The following is a 20,756-nucleotide window of genomic DNA, read 5'->3' as shown; positions in this document are numbered from 1 at the left end:
TATATAGGACTGGCCTCTGCCCTCCCACTTATTAGTATATTTAAAGAGGCTCTGTCACCAGATTTTGCAACCCCTATCTGCTATTGCAGCAGATAGGCGCTGCAATGTAGATTACAGTAACGTTTTTATTTTTAAAACACGAGCATTTTTGGCCAAGTTATGACCATTTTCGTATTTATGCAAATGAGGCTTGCAAAAGTACAACTGGGCGTGTTGAAAAGTAAAAGTACAACTGGGCGTGTATTATGTGCATACATCGGGGCGTGTTTACTACTTTTACTAGCTGGGCGTTGTGTATAGAAGTATCATCCACTTCTCTTCACAACGCCCAGCTTCTGGCAATGCAGACACAGCGTGTTCTCGAGAGATCACGCTGTGTCGTCACTCACAGGTCCTGCATCGTGTCAGACGAGCGAGGACACATCGGCACCAGAGGCTACAGATGATTCTGCAGCAGCATCGGCGTTTGCAGGTAAGTCGATGTAGCTACTTACCTGCAAATGCTGATGCTGCTGCAGAATCAACTGTAGCCTCTGGTGCCGACACGATGCAGGACCTGTGAGTGTCGTCACAGATCTGCACTGCCAGAAGCTGGGCGTTCTGAAGAGAAGTGGATGATACTTCTCTTCTCAACGCCCAGCTAGTAAAAGTAGTAAACACGCCCCGATGTACGCACATAATACACGCCCACTTGGACTTTTACTTTTCAACACGCCCAGTTGTACTTTTGCAAGCCTCATTTGCATAAATACGAAAATGGTCATAACTTGGCCAAAAATGCTCGTTTTTTAAAAATAAAAACGTTACTGTAATCTACATTGCAGCGCCGATCTGCTGCAATAGCAGATAGGGGCTGCAAAATCTGGTGACAGAGCCTCTTTAACCCCTTAAGAACTGAGCCATTTTTTTATTTTTCATATTTGTTTTTCACTCCTCGCCGCCCAAGAGCCATAACTTTTTTATTTTTCCGTCAAGAGAGTGGTGTAAGGGCTTATTTTTTGCGGGAGGAGTTGCAGTTTGTAATGGCTCCATGTAAAATACCATATAATGTACCGGAAAACTGAAAAAAAATTATTTGCGGCTGAAAATGGAAATAAACTGCGATTCCCAAATAGTTTTTTGTTACAGCTTTCATCGTGCGGTAAAAACAACAACTTAACTTTATTCTGCGGCTCAATAAGATTACGGTGATACCAAATTTATATTGTTTTTTTTATATTTTACTACTTTTAAAAAAATAATAATTTTGTTATCCGGAGTTCACCGTGCGATTTAAATAATGGCATATTATAATAGTTCAGACTTTTAACCCCTTCCCTCTGTGGCCATTTTTCGGATTTTCACTTTTGGTTTTTCCTCCCAACCTTCCAAAAGCCATAACTCTTTTATTTTTCCAGCAATATTGCCGTATGAGGGCTTGTTTTTGCAGGACTAGTTGTAGATTGCCACAGCACCATTTTTGTACCATATAATGTAGTGGGAAACGAGAAAAAAAATATATATATCTGGGGTGGAATAGGAAAAAAACAGCAATTCCTCAACCTTTTGGGTGGTTTTGATTTCACGGCATTCACCGTATGGTAAAAACGGCAAAACTTTATGGAGGACCTGGGGGAATTCGTCAGGCCCCCAGGCTGTCATGCCAACCAACGGCACCCCCCCGATCTCGCCTCGGGGGGGGGGGCGTTGGGACGTTACGTTACAGCCGACACACTCGCTCTATGGAGCGGGCTCAGCCCGTGAGCCCGCTCCATATACCCCCACCCGGCGTTCGCCGTATATACACAGTGGATGTCGAGAAGGGGTTAAGGATGCAGTGATACAAATTTTGTTTATTTAAATATTTTTTGTTACATCACTTTAGAGGAAGAATGGGAAAAGGTTGTTTTTTTTTTTGAACTTTTAATAATTTTTTTTCACTACTAATAACTTTATTTTACATATTTTATTAGCGCCCCTAGGGGACTTGAATCAGCGATCGATGACAGATCCGGTGCAAATAGTTTCCATTTGTCATCGTTGTTTAAGTGTTCCGTCGTTTTGACGGAATTAATACAGTAGTCGACTTCCCTATGGTTTCCGTTTGTTTAAGTTTGGATTCCGTTCATGGGTTTCCCTAACGGAAAGCTCAGGCGGAACCAATGAACGGAGTCACATGAACGAAACCCAAGTCTGGCACTTTGCACTTTTTAATTGCTTGAGAATGGTTAAAGTGTGAACCGAAACTTCGCTCACTTTGTCTGGTGATTAAAACAAATTCTCTCCATTCAAGAAAGGGGTTGTCGGTGAAACAACGTGCATTGAACCTTCTTAATGAATTGATCTGTCCTACTGAGTAAGACCACTGGACTACTTCAGTATACGTCAGCCAGGCACACCAATTGATCCACTGCTTTCTGGCCTGTTGTGCACGGGCGGCACTGTAGAAGAATTAAAATAAGTACATAAGGAGGGGTTCTGGCTTTTGTACTGAGCCACCAATGCCCCTGTCCGAAAAGAAACCATTCTCACGTATACGTAAGATTGAATTCTGAGGGTATGTTCACATGGAGTGTTTTCAGCCATTTTTCGGGACGTAATAGTTTTTCAAAACGGCCGCGTAAAAAAAAAAAGGCAGCGAAAAAGAAGTGCATGTCACTTCTTCAGTCGTTTTTGGAGCCGTTTTTCATAGACTATAGAAAAAACGCTCTAAAAACAGCCATTAAAAACGCTGCGAAAAATGCGAGTTTGATTAAAAAACGCCTGAAAATCAGGAGCTATTTTCCCTTGAAAACAGCTCCGTATTTTCAGACGTTTTTTTAATGAGTTGTGTGAACATACCCTAAGGGTATGTTCACACTACAGCGTCCGTAACGGCCGAAATTACGGGGCTGTTTTCAGGAGAAAACAGCCCCGTCATTTCAGCCGTAACGGCATGTGCAGGCGCTTGAACGCCGCGTCCAATACGGACGTAACTGGAGCTGGTTTTCCATGGAGTCCATGGAAAACGGCTCCATTTACGTCTGAAGAAGTGACATGACACTTCTTTGACGCGGGCGTCTTTTTTACGCCCCGCCTTTTGACAGCGGGGCGTAAAAAAAATGACCGTCTGAACAGAACATCGTAAGACCCATTCAAATGAATGGGCAGATGTTTGCCGACGCTATTGAGGCGCATTTTCGGACGTAATTCGGGGCTAAAACGCCCGAATTACGTCCGTAAATAGTGTGTGTGAACATACCCTAAGTGTACCTATGCCTATACTGGTGTCAATGATGTCTGTAAAGTCATTAGTCATGCCTCTGAAAGTATACATACCATCCAATATTTTCCCAATTAAACATAAATTAAAACAACCCTTCGATTTTAGTGCAGTGTTTACCCGCTGCAAAAACACTGTGCTTTTGTATCCAATTGGCTAGTGCTGCTCACAGATCGGCGACCCCTAAGCCAGCTTCTGGGAAAAAGAAAGAGAGCAGCCCACTGGAGGCACCAGCCCATCTGGCATTTGCCAGATTGTCAGTCCGGCACTGTTCACACATCCGTTGAGAGAAACTCACAGCATGCCCTAGTCTGACCTGCTTTTGCGGACTAGACCCGCCCACTAAAGTCTATGGGTGCATGAAAAAAAAAAAAACAGCACACGAGCAATAACCGCGTGCTATCTTTTTACCGCTAATTAGTTGCTAAAGAAATGGAGAAAAAGTATAACCAGGAAGTACTTGCAGAAGAGAAAAACGTACGAGAAAAATTGATGACACCGTACCCACACTGACACAACACGGACATTCGCATGGATGAAGAACGGTCAGTTTTTGCGTACGGAATTCAGACACGCTCCTGTCAATAAGCATGAGTATGATAATAAACATTTAACTTTACAATTTACTTGTCTTCTGAAATCTTCTTCTGCGTCTTCTTCGTCACTCTCAGGGTACAAACACACACACAGCGTAAACACTGCGAATTTTCCACAACGGATTAATTGCGGAAAATCCACAGCGTATTACAGTAGCAGCAGTGTGGGTGAGATTTTAACAAATCTCGTCCCACACTGTGGAAAAATGCCACTGAAAAAAACCGCACATAAATTGACCTGCGGTCCGGTTGCTTCAACCGCTGCATGTCAATTAATGCTGCGGAATCGCAACTCTTCTGTTATGGGGTTTTCCCATTGAATTCAATGGGGTGCGTAAACCCGCAACAGGCTGCAGCGGTCAGAGGAGGGAGGGGGTAAGTATGTGCGATAATTTAAGCAGCGGAATTTACGCCCGAAAAAACGCACCACAGTGTGGTGCAGGATTTCAGAAGGCATTCCCTGCGGTATTGAGGGCGAAAACGCTGCGCATGCACCGCTTGACGCAGCGTATCTGCCCTGAACACACCGTGTGTGTTCGTACCCTCAAACTCTTCTGCAGCTTATGTGAAATTTAGTCTATACAAAGTCACTTCATATGGCCACATTCTCCAATAGACAGCTACGGATGTCAAGTCTCTACGGATGAAAACATAAAAATTGCCTTCTGCTACTAGAGAACTTCACATGACCAAAGCATAAAAGAGGCCTTGGCAGTGCCTCAGAGCAATGGAGACCAGCATGGAGGGGAGAGGGAGATCTCTGAAGGTAAGTACAGGGTGGGCCATTTATATGGATACACCTAAATAAAATGGGAATGGTTCAAGCTGGGTGTTGACCATGGCGGCCATTTTTAAGTTGGCCATTTTGTATCCAACTCTAATGACAGGGATAGGGAAACAGACAAGTGAGCCCTAATCTACCCGCCACTCAGTCCCTGCCTACTTGCAACGACCCGCCCTAGGCGACGGGGTACAACTGGGCGACGGTCGCTACACTCAGTAAGTGCACGACAGACAACCAGACAAGGAAACACAGAACAAAGGGAAACGGGGCAGTTGCCCACGGAAACACAGAGAGCAACAAGAGTAGTAAACGAGCCGAGTCAAACCAGGAGTGTACGAGGTACCAAACGCAGAGCAGAAGAGTAGTCAGTAGGCCAGGGTCAATACGAAGAAGGGACAAGTAGTTCAAGAAGCTGCAGCAGGGCCAAGAAACCAACAGAGAAGAATCACAAGCAAGGAGGAACAGGAAAGGCAGGTATAAATAGACAGAGGGCGGGTGCTAGCTCCGTCTGGCCAGGCTGTGATAGGCTCTCCCACTCCTAAGCCTGCCATCCTGTGTGGTGGAAGATGGAGTCAGTCTCACAGACATAGAAGCAGGTGCAGACTGATTACCTATGGGCGTGGATACAGAAGCTGTGCCTGGCAGATCCTTAACACCAACTTTAGTTTTTTCAATGGGAAGAGGGTCATGTGACACATCAAACTTATCGAGAATTTCACAAGAAAAACAATGGTGTGCTTGGTTTTAACGTTACTTTATTCTTTCATGAGTTATTTACAAGTTTCTGACCACTTATAAAATGTGTTCAAAGTGCTGCCCATTGTGTTGGATTGTCAATGCAACCCTCTTCTCCCACTCTTCACACACTGATAGCAACACCGCAGAAGAAATGCCTCCCGATCTGACCCCCTTAGATTTTTATCTTTGGGGTCATCTGAAGGCAATTGTCTATGCTGTGAAGATACGAGATGTGCAGCAACTGAAACTACGGATACTGGAAGCCTGTGCTAGCATTTCTTCTGCGGTGTTGCTATCAGTGTGTGAAGAGTGGGAGAAGAGGGTTGCATTGACAATCCAACACAATGGGCAGCACTTTGAACACATTTTATAAGTCGTCAGAAACTTGTAAATAACTCATGAAAGAATAAAGTAACGTTAAAACCAAGCACACCATTGTTTTTCTTGTGAAATTCTCGATAAGTTTGATGTGTCACATGACCCTCTTCCCATTGAAAAAACTAAAGTTGGATACAAAATGACCAACTTCAAAATGGCCGCCATGGTCAACACCCAGCTTGAAAAGTTTCCCCCCTCCCATATACTAATGTGCCACAAACAGGAAGTTAATATCACCAACCATTCCCATTTTATTTAGGTGTATCCATATAAATGGCCCACCCTGTAGATTGCAAAGTTTATTGTTTTCTCAATCATAGCAGTTCAGACAACCTCTTTCATATTCGTTTTTTTAAATTAGGCATAAGATAACTTCATGCATTGATGGACTTGATGCTACAGTCTCACTCAGCTCGGTTAAGAGAAGCCCATATTCTTAGAACAGGTTCACACAGTTGTATTCTCAGCCCACATTTTATCCTCTGGGATCTGTTCCATTATTTCCCAAACATGGACAAAACGTGGACCAAAAATGCGGCTGTATAAACAAGCCCTTACTGTGAGCTGTTGTAAGGAAGGTGTCCTAATGTCCGGGAACAGGAGGGACCCATTTATAAAGCCGTATTTTAGCAACACTTTCCCCTCAATTTTCGTTTTTGGCAAAAATGAGAATGGATACCAACAAATTTTTCTGAAAGAAAAGACACCATGCAGCTCAGTAGTACAGAACCATATGCCACCATACAGGCTCCGCGCACACATCTTTGCCGTGTGCATGAACACTTAGCCCCTATTCACACTTGCGTTATTTTGGTTCCTTCAGGTTTCTGTTTCTCTGGACTGCCTGAATAGTGTAGCAAACTGTGGTAAAATGTAGACCAAAGTCTATTGGAAAAACTGCTCTTATCGGACCATGATGGAGTTGCTAGCGTTATTGCATCTGTAAATCACATCATAATCCGTTACAATTAGGCCGAGGTCGCACGGGTCGGAAGCGCTGCGTAAAGTCTGTGCAGCGTATCCGTCCTGGAACCCGCAGTTGAGGTTTTTCTGGTGGAATTTCCGGAAAGCAGCACTTAAAAAAATAAATAAAAATAAGTCCATACTTACCCCCTCCATCTTCTCTGAGCGTAGTCCGGCCTCCTACGATGACGTTGCAAGCCATGAGAAACGTGATCCCAGGAGTCCGGACTGCAGGAAGAAGGAGGCCGTTCTGGGTAAGTATGATTTTTTTTCCGGAGCTGCGATTGCTGCGGGTAATCGCTGAGATTACGCCGCAAAAGTCAAAACACTGGGCTTTCTGTTGCGGGTTTTGGATCCCCATTGAATTCAATGAGGAAAACCTGCAACAGAAAATCAACAAAAACGCAGCATAAGTTGACATGCTGCGGAATTAAATTCTGCACCACAGGTCAATTTATTAAGGGAATACAGCTCCTGATTTTCAGACGTTTTTAAGCCACTTGCGTTTTTCACGGACGTTTTTGGAGCCGTTTTTCTATAGAGTCAATGAAAAACGGCTCAAGAAGTGACATGCACTTATTTTTCGCAGGCGTCTTTTTACGCACCATTTTTTTTATGAGGTGTAAAAATACGCCCCGTCAGAACAGAACGCCGTATTTCCCATTGAAATCAATGGGCAGATGTTTGTAGGCGTTCTGCTTCCGTTTCTTCAGGCGTTTTTCGAGGTGTCAACGCCCCGAAATACACCTGAAAACACTACGTGTGCACATACCCTCATACTGCATTCTTTTTCTGCAGCGTGGGCATGAGATTTACTAAATCTCATCCACTTTACTGCTACCATAAACGCTGCGCAATTTCTGCACAGAATTCTGTAGCGTTATGTTTTTCTTGATCTTTGCATTTAATAAGCCATAACTTTTTTCCTTTTCCTGTAAATATAGTTGTGTGAGGGCTTGTTTTTTGCAGGACAAGTCATATTTTTTATGGCACCATTTTGGGGTACATACTGTATAATTTATTGATTGTTTTATTAACTTTTTTTTGGGGGGGGGGTACAGGGAAAAAAACGTAGAAATTTCACCATACTTTTTAGCGTCCTAAATTTACGCCGTTTATTGCGTGGTATAAATAACACAACTTTTTTTTTTTAAAGTATGAGTTGACATATTCTAAGAGCCATAACTTTTGATTATTCTGCCAACGTAGGCATATGAGGAATAATTTGGGTTTCGGTACAACTTGTAGTTTTTATTGGTACCATTTTGGGGTACAAAAAACTTTTTGATCGCTTTTTAATGCATTGTTTGGAAGGCAGAATGAAAAGAAAACAGCAATTCTGGCATTGCTTTTTATTAAAATTTTTGCAGCGTTCACCGTGTGGGTTAAATTAATAGTTTTATAGTTCCGGTCGTTACGGACGCAGCGATACGAATTATGTGTCGTTTTTTAATTATTTTAGTTTTTTTTCATAATAGAGCATTTTGTAACGGTAAAAAATTGGCTTTGCATTTTCTCAGGATTTTTCATTTATTTTAACTTTATTAACCCCTTAGTGACCACTAATACGCCTTTTTACGTCGGTCACTAATGGGCTTTAGGCTAGGCTGACGCCTTTTCACGTCAGCCTAGTCTAAGTCCTGCACGGGTCCCCCGTGCAGGCTGGAGCCGGGGCTCTGCTGTCTGATGACAGCTGAGCTCCTGCTCCAACGCCCGCGATCGAAGTTTACTTCGATCGCGGCCGTTTAACCCGTTAAATGGCGCCGTCAATAGCGACCGCGGCATTTAACTTTGTTTACAGAGGGAGTGCGCTCCCTCTGTCACCCATCGGCGGCCCGCGAATGAAATCGCGGGTCTCCGATGGGGTGTCATGGCAGCCGGGGGCTTGATAAAAGCCCCCAGGTCTGCCCTGGACATATTCCTGTTAGGACGCGCCGGAGGCACGTCCTAACAGATTGCCTGTCAGATTTACACTGACAGGCAAGAATGCTCTGGTATACGAAGTATACCAGAGCATTATAGCAGCGATCGGAACATCGCACAGTAAAGTCCCCTAGTGGGACTAATAAAATCAGTCATCAAAGTGAAATAAAGATTATTAATAAAAAGTACAGTAAAAAAATAAATAAAACCATTTTTTTCCATAAAAAGTGGTTTTATTTAGTAAAAGTGTAAAAAAAAAAAAAAAAAGTACACATATGTGGTATCGCCGCGACCGTAATGACTCCATTAATAAAGTTAATATGTAATTTAAACCGCAAAGTGAACACCGTAAAAAAAAAAACGCAAAAAACCATGGCGAAATTGCATTTTTTTTCCATTGCCCCACAAAAAAGTCATAATAAAAATGAATCAATAAGTCCCATGCACCCCAAAACAGTACCAATCAAAACTACGTCTTGTCCCGCAGAAAACAAGCCCAAAAAATCACTACATTGATGGAAAAATAAAAAAATTACGGCTCTTGGAAAGCGACGATGCAAAAACAAATAATTTTAGTTCAAAAGTGTTTTTATTGTGCAAAAGTCGTAAAACATAAAAAAACCTCCACATATGTGGTATCGCCGTAATCGTACCGACCCATAGAATAAAGGTAACATGTTATTTACATCGCATAGTGAACGGCGCCAATTTAAAAACGCATAGAACAATGGCGGAATTTCAGGTTTTTTTTATAATCCCCCCCAAAAGAGTTAATAAAAGTTAATATAAAAATTATATGTACCCAAAAATGGTGCTATTAAAAAGCTCAACTAATCCCGCAAAAAACAAGTCCTCATACAGCTATGTAGACGAAAAAATAAAAAAGTTATAGCTCTTTGAATGCGACTATAGAAAAACGAATAAAATAGCTTGGTCATTAGGGCCTAAAATGGGCTGGTCACTAAGGGGTTAAAGCATTTTTAACTTTTTTTTTTTTGTCCCACTATGGGGCTTCACTATGTGATCGTTCGATCGCTTTTAGGGTACGTGCACAAGTAGTGTTTTCAGCCGTTTCAGGCCGTAAACGTCCCAAAAACCGGAAGCAGAACACCTACAAACATCTACCCATTGATTTCAATGGGAAATACGGCGTTCTGTTCCAATGGGGCGTTTTTACGGAGCTGTTTTTCAAAACGGCCGCGTAAAAAAACGCCCGCGAAAAAGAAGTGCATGTCTATAGAAAAACAGCTTCAAAAATGGCTGTGAAAAACGCGAGTTGCTAAAAAAAAGGCTGAAAATCAGGACCTGTTTTCACTTGAAAACAGCTCTGTATGTTCTGACGTTTTCAATCTTGTGTGTGCACATACCCTAAGGGTATGTTCACACACTTAGCAAAATATGTCTGAAAATACGTAGCTGTTTTCAAGCGAAAACAGGTCCTGATTTTCAGACGTTTTTTAAGACACTCGCGATTTTCGCTGCGTATTTTACGGACGTTTTTGGAGCTCTTTTCTATAGAGTCTATGAAAAACGGCTCCAAAAACGGCTCAGGAAGTGACCTGCACTTCTTTTTCGCGGCCGTTTTTCAAAACGGGCCCCGTAAAAAAACGGCCGGTCGGAACTGAACGCCGTTTTTCCCATTGAAATCAATGGGCAGATGTTTGTATGCGTTCTGCTTCCGAGTTTTCGGCCGTATACGGCCCGAAAAACGGGCGAAGATAGGCCGTGTGAACATACCCTGAGGGTATGTGCACACGCTAGCTGGCTTTTACGGCTGAAATGACAGACTGTTTTCAGGAGAAAACAGCTGCCTCGTTTCAGCCGTAAAAGCTCCTCCTCGTATTATGCGAGGCGTCTGTGACGCTCGTAATCTTGAGCTGCTCTTCATTGAGTTCAATGAAGAATGGCTCAAATTACGTTGCAAAGAAGTGCCCTGCACTTCTTTGCCGAGGCAGTCAATTTATGCGTCGTCGTTTGACAGCTGTCAAACGACGACGCGTAAATTACAGGTCGTCGGCACAGTACGTCGGCAAACCCATTCAAATGAATGGGCAGATGTTTGCCGACGTATTGTAGCCCTATTTTCAGGCGTAAATCGAGGCATAATACGCCTCGTTTACGCGTGAAATTAGGTTGTGTGAACCCATCCTAAGGGTTTAAATGGCCGGGGATCGGAGGTGACTCTGATACCGTCCTTTCAAGCAGACGCCCGGTTGTCTCTAGACAGCCTGACACATATAGCACATTGCCGTGAAAAGGCAGCGCTGCGCCATAAGTACCTTTAATGACAGCCGTGAAAAGGCGTATGGGTGGTCATTAAGGGGTTAATTATACATTCATTATTATAGGTCAGAAATGTGAAATATGAATTGAGAAAAGTGCATTATACCTGCAGAATACTGATCCTGAATTCAGGAAAAATATTGTAGCAAAGTCAAGAAAACAAAAACAAATCAATCCAAACTGAACACAAACTGTAACTTCTCCTGATGACTGATACATGTGGCAGTATTTAGGATTGTTGTTCCCCCTCAGGCATTCTGTATCTCTGATTGGATTCTATTAATATGATAAATACATTGAAATTATTTAGTCAGGATAAAAGGCCTTCCGTTGCCCGTCGTACGGAATGACGGATCCGTGAAACATGGACCGCACACGGATGGCTTCTGTGTGCAGTCCGTTGTTTCAACAGACCAAATGAATGAGACTGTTCCGTCAAAAACGGACAGGAGTAGGACCTGTCCTATTTTTGTCGGAACTGCCACACAGTACCGTTAAAACAACAGAAGTGTGCATGGCCCAATACAAATGAATGTGTCAGTGTGCTATCTGTTAAAAAAAACGGACAGCACACTGAAAAAAATAACTGAAGGGGGCATGAGACCAGACCCATATGCGCTGAGTAAAATGTACAGAATTAAAAACAATAAGGTGTGACATTTTTAGAGGTGCAACATAAGGGTATGTTCACACGATAACTGCAATTACGTCTGAAATTACGGAGCTGTTTTCATGAGAAAACAGCTCCTGAATTTCAGACGTAATTGCTCGTACTCGCGTTTTGCGGGGCGTCTTTTACGGCCGTAATTTGGAGCTGTTCTTCATTGGAGTCAATGAAAAACGGCTCCAATTACGTCCCAAGAAGTGTCCTGCACTTCTTTTGACGAGGCTGTAATTTTACGCGCTGTCTTTTGACGACGCGTAAAATGACAGCTCGTCTGCACAGTACATCGTAAAGCCCATTGAAAGTAATAGGCAGATGTTTGCCGACGTATTGGAGCCATTTTTTCGGACGTAATTCGATGCGTAAAACGCCTCCTTTACGTCTGAAAATAGGTCGTGTGAACCAGAATGCACCACTACTGAATCATAAAAACTGTTGCACAAAAATTGCATCTTAATTCCGCAGTTTCATTATGGTACTCAATGTATGCTGTTTTTTTGGGCTAAAACCGCCATTCACCCCAAAAACGCTACAAAAACTCCAAAAACCAAAACGCTATGTTTGCAGGCATTCTCATATTTCACTGTAAACTTTAAACTAGTCACAGCGTTTTTCACCCCAAAAAATGCAATGAAAAACGCCATCAGAACACTGTGCAAAACCGGCCTAAACGTGGAAAGGAAACTGGCAAAATGATATTGCATTGTCTGAAGGGAGTCTCAGATAGTCTGAAATACATCAGCAGAGTCCTTCTTGTGAGATTACTATTGTGGGAACTGGATGGAAATCTACAGAGTACTAGTATAGCCTATACTGTGCTGTGCTGTAATGTACACCCACAGGTGCCATGAACCTGCTCCGCTCTCAGCAGGTGCCTGGCTATTATTCTACAGGTTTGTGAATGCCGTTCTCATAGGATTATTGCCTCTGCTAGTTGTACGTATAAATGTTACAATTTGGGCATTGCAAATATATTAGTGTATAATACAGACCTAAGTGAACAAGCACGTCAACTACAACTGCATTACATCACCTTTTCTGGTGTATTTCAGGCTCCCTAATTTTGCTTGCCAGGAAGTGCCCATATAATTTCAGTTACATGTGCCATTGTCAGCAGACACTGGCCCCTGAATTTCACATGCGGAACATTGCCATCAGTGACCAGTGTTGTACAGTGTATTGTTGGTGGAGCACATTTTGGTGTATTAGATGGGAGGTAGGGGACCGGCAGGATAAATTAAGTAAAAACTATATTTACCTAGACAACTTCCTACTAATGTTTCTTTAAAAAGAACGCCATGTTTTAAAACCACTTTAAAGAGGCTCTGTCACCACATTATAAGTGCCCTGTCTCCTACATAAGGAGATCGGCGCTGTAATGTAGGTGACCGTAATGCTTTTTATTTAGAAAAACAATCTATTTTAAACCACAATATGACCGATTTTTAGCTTTATGCTAATGAGTTTCTTAATGCCCAAGGGGGTGTATTTTTACTTTAGACCAAGTGGGCGTTGTACAGAGGAGTGCATGACGCTGACCAATCAGCGTCTTGCACTCCTCTCCCTTCATTTACACTGCACTAGCGATATAGATATATCACTATGTGCAGCCACATACACAAACACTAACATTACTGTAGTGTCCTGATAATGAATATACATCACTACCAGCCTGGACGTGATGTTTATTCAGAATCCTGACACTTCTGAATCTTTTCTGTGAGATTCCAGCAAGGCAAGTGTAATCTCGCGAGATTACGATGTAACCTGTCATTTCAAACGAGATTACGCCTGCCTTGCTGGAATCTCACAAAAAAGAGTCAGAAGTGTCAGGATTCTGAGTACACATGACGTCCAGGCTGGAGTTCATGTGTATTCATTATCAGGACACTGTAGTAATGTTAGTGTGTGTGTGTATGAGGCTGCACATAGCGATATATCTATATCGCTAGTGCAGTGTAAATGAATGGAGAGGAGTGCATGATGCCGATTGGTCAGAGTCATGCACTCCTCTGTACAACGCCCACTTGGTCTAAAGTAAAAACACGCCCACTTGGGCATTAAGAAATTCATTAGCATAAAGCTAAAAATCGCTCATAAAGTGGTATAAAATAGATTGTTTTTCTAAATAAAAAGCGTTACTGTCACCTACATTACAGCGCCCATCTCCTTATGTAGGAGATAGGCCACTTATAATGTGGTGACAGAGCCTCTTTAAAGCGATCCTGCGGTCCTAGGACAAAATTATACATGTGATTGGGTATATGAAGTTATATTACCTGGTGCCCTCTAGTTGTGCTTCTCTGTCGTGGATCAGACACTTTGGCGTCCCTTATGTGTTATCTCAAATTGGCTACAGCGGGATATATGTCCATATACCCGTCATATTTAAAATGTTGTCGCGGGAGCGGAGGGTCGCTTTGAGGCCAGGATCACACACAGACTTTTGATGCAGTTTTTGGCTCAGCTTTTTTTTAGCCAAACACACAGGAGTGAACACAATAGATAGGAGATACATCAGTCTTTCTTTTATACGTTTCCTTCCTTATCAATCCACTTCTGGCTTTGGCTCAAAAAACTGCCGCAAAACTGTGTGTGTGATTGTGGCCTAAGGACGGATTCTACACAATGTTTTGCTGCATTTGTGCGTTTTTCGTAGCGTTTTTTTGTGACATTAAAGTCTATAGTAATCTATAGTATCGTGGCGTTTTTGAAGCAATTTTATAGTCAGTGGCCTTTTTTCTAAACGCAGCATGCTCTGGGTATGACTTTTGTTCAGGCGTCTTTTCCAATAGGCTTTTCCATAGGACTTCAAAAACGCCGGAGAAAAAGCATGTACAAAATTACATCAACTAAAAAACGCCACCAAAAACACCACCAGAAACGCCTTATAAACATGTTACATTTTAATAACGCTGCCATTTTTAGAAGCTTTTTCAGATGAAGTTTGAATTGCCCAAAAAAATTGTGTGTGTGAAGGAGGCCTTATTAACATTTGATTCTTGTGGCGCAGCATTGGTGCAACTTTGTGCCACATTACTACTGCCAACTGATAGAGGTTTTCCTTGAGATCGCTACAGACATTATCTATTTGCACTTGATCATTTTAAAAAAATTCCCAATGGGTTCACTCAATCGCAGTGAATTATTATCGCGATTCATCAGATTACGAAATAAATGTCCCAACTCCGATTACCGATCTTTGTAGGTTCCGGTTGATCGCATCTAAACAGTTTGGTAACATTGATGTAATAAATATTATCAGCCATGGTCATTTTCATTCATTGCCAGGAGCTAAGGTACTAACTAAACAGTTAACCAGTATTGAATTAGCAGGGTGGTTTGATAAGAAGCTGAATTCTCAGGAATAACGCAGTCATTTGCCATGTAATGATATCAGAACTCCATTCATTGACGTCTTAATCAATAGAATGATGGCATTTCTTTCCTGGTATCAGCTAGACTGGCACACGGACCAGTGGCAAAGCATGGAAGAGAAGCATCCATTCATGACAGAATATTAGAAAATGAGAAAGCAGTTTACCTCTAGTCTGAAGTTAGGTGCCAGTTCCTGTAAAGTTCATCATCGTAACAAGTTGTCGTCAGTACATCCGTGCGATCTTGTCGCAGGTAGATCGGTTACTAATCCAATGCACAAGACAGATCGGCGTTATATCAGAGCTTTATATAATCCACACTGTGATCGCCTGCCTATTAAACACGATGACTGGCAACCTCGTCGGTAAACTTTCCTCTTCTGTCCTACTAACTCGATGAACAAGCTCAGCAAGTGAGAGGAGTAATGAAAACACTCCCTGAGCCACTAGACTAAACAGCAATTACTGCACAACCTGCCCTCCCGCCTTGTCAAAGGACAATAAGCAAAGGTGGGAGTCACATGCCACCCCCGGCTGCATGGGCACAATGTCGAGCAGCGCTCTGTGTATGGTGCGTCTTCTGCCAGCCGCAACAATGCCACCAGGAAGAGCCGTCTACCGCAGCTAGTCAGTGTGAAGTGGCAGCAGCGACACCTACTGGCCGAATGTATATTTATGACTACACGCCACAGCTTGGTAATTATCATTAGCTATAGGGAAAATCCTGCATAATAAATAAACCATTAGAATTTACTGTAGGATAAATAGCAGTTAAGGAAAATAGGTTAAAAAGCATGTTCAAAAAAATAAATCACTAATAAATGTAAGTCCTTGAGTTATCATCCCATGTTATAATATAATCTATTATCACATTTTATTCAGACCAAAGATGGGTGACAACCAATATGGCTGCCTTTACTGGTCTTACAGGAGATGTCACCCAGCTTTCCCAGAATCCTGAAAGGCAAATCTGAATAGTTAGGCAGTGACGCATTCTCCTGCTCATGTATTGTAGTTTATTCTACATGACACCGAGGTAAATGCATAAATGAATAGAATTATATCAATATTCTATCCATCTAATATTGCGAAAAAAGCTGCATGTTTAATGTGTTTTTGTTTGGTGACGTTGGAGACATTTTTTTAAAGAAGCCGTGAACCCCACTTTACTAGCAGAGCGCTAAAACGGGTGGTTAGAATTGTGTACCCTTCATGGGGAGTCCAATGGTTTAATAAATAAGATTCCTGGAAATCCAGTGGTTTCTCCTGAGATGGCTGTTTTAGCAAATAATTGAATTCCCCATAACAATAAACAATTCTGGAGCACTTTTTGATAGAACTCTGCGTTGTCGTTCCTCTGTTATTACTATGGGAAATGTATAAATAAATTGACAACTGGGTGTTACCATTCCCCCTGTCAAAGAGGCGTATTCCTACACTAGTCTTGCACTGATTGGACAGTGTCAGGCTGAGTTCACATGGGGCGGATACGCCGCGTAACAGGACGCAGCATATCCGGCCTGTGTGTCGCAGGGAATTCTGGGCGAAAAACGTTTCATCCCAGGTGACAGCTGCAGCCTGTGATTGACTGCAGCGGTGGTCACATGGGATGACACGTCATCCAGGCCGGCCTCCCGGGATGACGTTTCATCCCATGTGACCGCCGATACAACCTGTGATTGGCTGCAGCGGTCACATAGGATGAAACATCATCCCTGAAGGCCAGCCTGGAGGAAGAAATACAGACTTCTGGGTAAGTATGAGAATATTATTTTTTACGGCGAAATCACTGTGACCCTGCCGCAAAAAAAAAAATGCAACAACTTGAATTCAATGGGGAAAACCGCAACAAATAAGCAGCATTTACGCAAATTCATTTGACATACTGTGGAATAAAATTTCGCACCACATGTCAATTTCTGAGCGTTTTTTCCGCTCAGCATTTACGCAGCGTGTGGATGAGATTTTTTGTATCTCATCCATTTTGCTGCTACTGTATTATGCTGCGGATATTCCGCAACAAATTCAGTTGCGGAAAATCCAGTAGTATTTACGCAACCTGTGAACTGACCCTCAGGCCTCATTTACACGAGCGTAATATACGCACGTGCGACGCGCGTGCTTTTCACATGTCGTACGCACCTATATTACTCTATGGGGCAGTGCAGACGATGCGTGAATTTTGCGCAGCGCGAGTGCATTGCGTAAAACTCACGACATGTTCTATAATCGTGCGTTTTTCGCGCATCACGCACCCATTGAAGTCAATTGGTGCGTGAAAACCACGAAGGTCGCACGGAAGCACTTCCGTGCGAACTGCGTGATTCGCGCAAGAGCTGTCAAACTGAATGTAAACAGAAAAGCACCACGTGCTTTTCTGTTTACAAACATCCGAACGGAGTGTCTTAGACATGAGCGAACCGAACTCGTTTTGACCGAACCCGGCAGGAGACAGTCACTGTGCAGGGTGCTGAAAGAGTTAAACTGGTTCAGCACCCTGGACAGTGACTTCCGATTCCGATATACGTGAACGTGTAAAAAAAAAAAAAAGTTCTGACTTACCGATAACTCCCGGCTCCTTCCTCCAGTCTGACCTCCCGGGATGACAATTCAGTCCAAGTGACAGCTGCAGCCAATCACAAGCCAAGCACAGGCTGCAGCGGTCACATGGACTGCCGCGTCATCCAGGGAGGTGGGGCCAGATGTCAAGAGAGGCGCGTCACCAAGGACACGCCACCAAGGTAACGGCCGGGAAGTTCTCGGTAAGTACGAACCTCTTTTTTTTTAAACAGGTTACTCGATATGGTGATCGGAATGCACTGTCGAGGGTGCTGAAAGAGTTACTGCCGATCAGTTAACTCTTTCAGCACGATGGACAGTGACTGACGTCGACTAGCCTCATCTCTATGATGGCGGCTGCGCGAAAATCACGCAGCCGCGCATCATACACGGATGACACACGGAGCTGTCAAGTGCCTTTTGCGCACGCAAAACGCTGCGTTTTTGCGCGCGCAAAACGCACACGCTCGTGTAAATGAGGCCTCAGAGTGTGTAGGGACACGCCCCAACTGGTAACACCCAGTTGTCAAATTATTCATATATTTCTAGGAGGAATAACAGAGGAAGGGAACTAGTTTTCTAAGAAAAAATGCTCAGTTGAATGTATTTCATGGGAAATACATGTATTTACTAAAACAGACATGTCAGGAGAACTGATAGGTCCTCTAACTAATAATATATCTGGAAAACCAATGTTTTAATATATAATGTTTATGGTTATTCCTGGTAGTCTAAGGGTTAGGGCTGATTCAGACGAACGTTGCGTTTTTGCGCGCGCAAAAAACGCGCCGTTTTGCGCGCGCAAAAACCACTTGACAGCTGCGTGTGTCATCCGTGTATGATGCGCGGCTGCGTGATTTTCGCGCAGCCGCCATCATAGAGATGAGTCTATTCGACGTCAGTCACTGTCCAGGGTGCTGAAAGAGTTAACTGATCGGCAGTAACTCTTTCAGCACCCTCGACAGTGAATGCCGATCACAATATCGAGAAACCTGTTAAAAGTTCGTACTTACCGAGAACTTCCCTCCCGGCCGTTGCCTTGGTGACGTGTTCTTGGTGACGCGCCTCTCTTGACATCGGGCCCCACCTCCCTGGATGACGCCGCAGTCCATGTGACCGCTGCAGCCTGTGCTTGGCCTGTGATTGGCTGGAGCTGTCACTTGGACTGAATTGTCATCCCGGGAGGTCAGACTGGATGAAGAAGCCGGGAGTTATCGGTAAGTCAGAACTTCTTTTTTTTTTTACACGTTCATGTATATTGGGATCGGAAGTCACTGTCCATGGTGCTGAAACAGTTTAACTCTTTCAGCACCCTGGACAGTGACTATCTCCTGACGTCGCGTACCGGAAATTTTTTTGCCGGGTTCGGCCAAAACGAGTTCGGCCGAACCCGGTGAAGTTCGGTTCGGTTGTCCGGGTTCGCTCATCTCAAAGACACTCCGTTTGGATGTTTGGAAACAGAAAAGCACATGGTGCTTTTCTGTTTACATTCATCCTTTTGACAGCTGGTGCGCTGTTTCAGTCGGTTTGCACGGAAGTGCTTCCGTGCAACCTGCGTGGTTTTCACGCACCGATTGACTTCAATGGGTGCGTGATGCGCGAGATACGCGGAGATATTGAGCATGTCGCGCTTTTTGCGCAGCGGACAAACGCTGCGCAAAAAGCACGGACTGTCTGTACTGCCCCATAGACTTGTATTGGTCTGTGCGTGGCGCGTGAAAACCATGCGGCCCGCACGGACCCAATACACGTTCGTGTGAATCCCCCCTTAAATGCATTATTCCTGCTGGTCTAGGCATGTATTACATTATCCCTGGGGTTCGAGGGGTCGTCGTCATTTCTTCAGTGGATAAATGGATTGTGCGGTTTCTGCAAATTAATGTTATTTTTGTCAAATTAAAAGTCATATAAATTTACAATATACTTTCTGTATTAATTCCTCACGTTTTTCAAGATCTCTGCTTGTTGTTATTCAGTAGGAACATTCATTATTTACTTCTAGTGGATAAAATTCTGTCCATGGTCATGTGATGGTCACACAGGTGCTCGGCTCGTTACAGTTACAGTACGTGTATCAGAGCTGTGTCTCGTAACGATCCCAGCACCTGCGTGTCCATCACATGACCATGGACAGAATATCATACACTGAAAGGAAAACTGTGAGGATTTAAAAATGAAAGTATATTGAAAAATTGTATAACTTTTAAATATACAATAAAAATAACATTAATTTGCTGACACCGGACAAACCCTTTAAGTTTATAGTCTGCTTTATCCCTGCTGGTCTATAGGTTTACTTTATTATCCCTAAGGTCTATTGGTTATTCACTTCTCAAGGTTCAAGCATTGTTTGAAACTTGAAATGGATCATCTTGTAATCGGTGTTTAGTTTCCTCTTGCACTCTCTTTGTACTGACAGTAATATGGGGGGAAAAAAGAAAACAGACAAAGAGCGCTCCTCTGGGGTGATACCGTGGTCTTGAAGGCCTTAGTCCTAGGTCGAAACGCGTAGCTTCCTGTACCACTATAGAGACATATGCTGTTTGTCACACACGTCTTTTTTATACAATAAGGCTATTTAAATTTCCTGCCCACCGAGAGACTCTTCCATAACTGCGGATTCGGCTAAATCTTCCACGCAAGTGCAGGAGCGCCTTCAAGAAAGAGTGATCGTTTTTTCAAACCATTTGGAACCTACTCTCTTTGTACAGACAGATCAATTGACAGTTCCTTAGTTCTTGAGCTGCCCGATCACAGTTTTTCTCACACTTTTAGGCCGGGCCCGGGTTCCCACGTAAACGCTGCGTCATTTCCAGAACGGAATTGTGTTTGGAAATTCCGCAGCATTTACAGCAACAAAGTGGATGAGATTTAGAAAATCTCATGCCCACTGCAGGAAAAAAACGTTAATAAATAGACCTGCGGTGTGGAATTTAAATACACAGCATGCCAATTTATGCTGCGTTTTCGTTGATATTTTGTTGTGTGTTTTCCCCATTGAATTGAATGGTGATGCAAAACCCGCAATAGAAAGTCAAGTGCTGCGACTTTTGCGGCGGAATCGCAATGATTTCGCCGCAAATATCACAACTCAGGAAAAAAGAAATAAATCATACTTACCCAGAACGCTCTGCTTCTTCCTGCAGTCTGGCCTCCTCGGATGACGTTTCATTCCATGTGGCTGCTGCAGCCAATCACAGGTTGCAGTGTCACATGGCCTGCAACGTCATCTTAGGAGGCCGGACTACAC

General features: G+C 43.2%; 1 protein-coding gene across 2 annotated transcripts in view; it reads right to left on the bottom strand.

Moving 5' to 3' along the window:
- The window catches only part of CSGALNACT1 (chondroitin sulfate N-acetylgalactosaminyltransferase 1), a 395,968-nt gene extending 380,443 nt beyond the window's left edge, over positions 1-15,525 (bottom strand). For both annotated transcript variants that reach the window (XM_075861555.1, XM_075861564.1), the window contains exon 1: positions 15,115-15,525. The gene's annotated coding sequence lies outside the window, so the exon portion shown is untranslated. The remainder of the gene's footprint in view (positions 1-15,114) is intronic.
- Between the last annotated feature and the right edge of the window lie 5,231 nt (positions 15,526-20,756).

Source organism: Rhinoderma darwinii, chromosome 1 (genome assembly GCF_050947455.1).
Source record: "Rhinoderma darwinii isolate aRhiDar2 chromosome 1, aRhiDar2.hap1, whole genome shotgun sequence".
NCBI classification, from domain to species: Eukaryota; Metazoa; Chordata; class Amphibia; order Anura; family Rhinodermatidae; genus Rhinoderma; species Rhinoderma darwinii.
The sequence above is the reverse complement of the archived record's forward strand: the minus strand, read 5'-3'. Positions and strand labels throughout refer to the sequence as shown.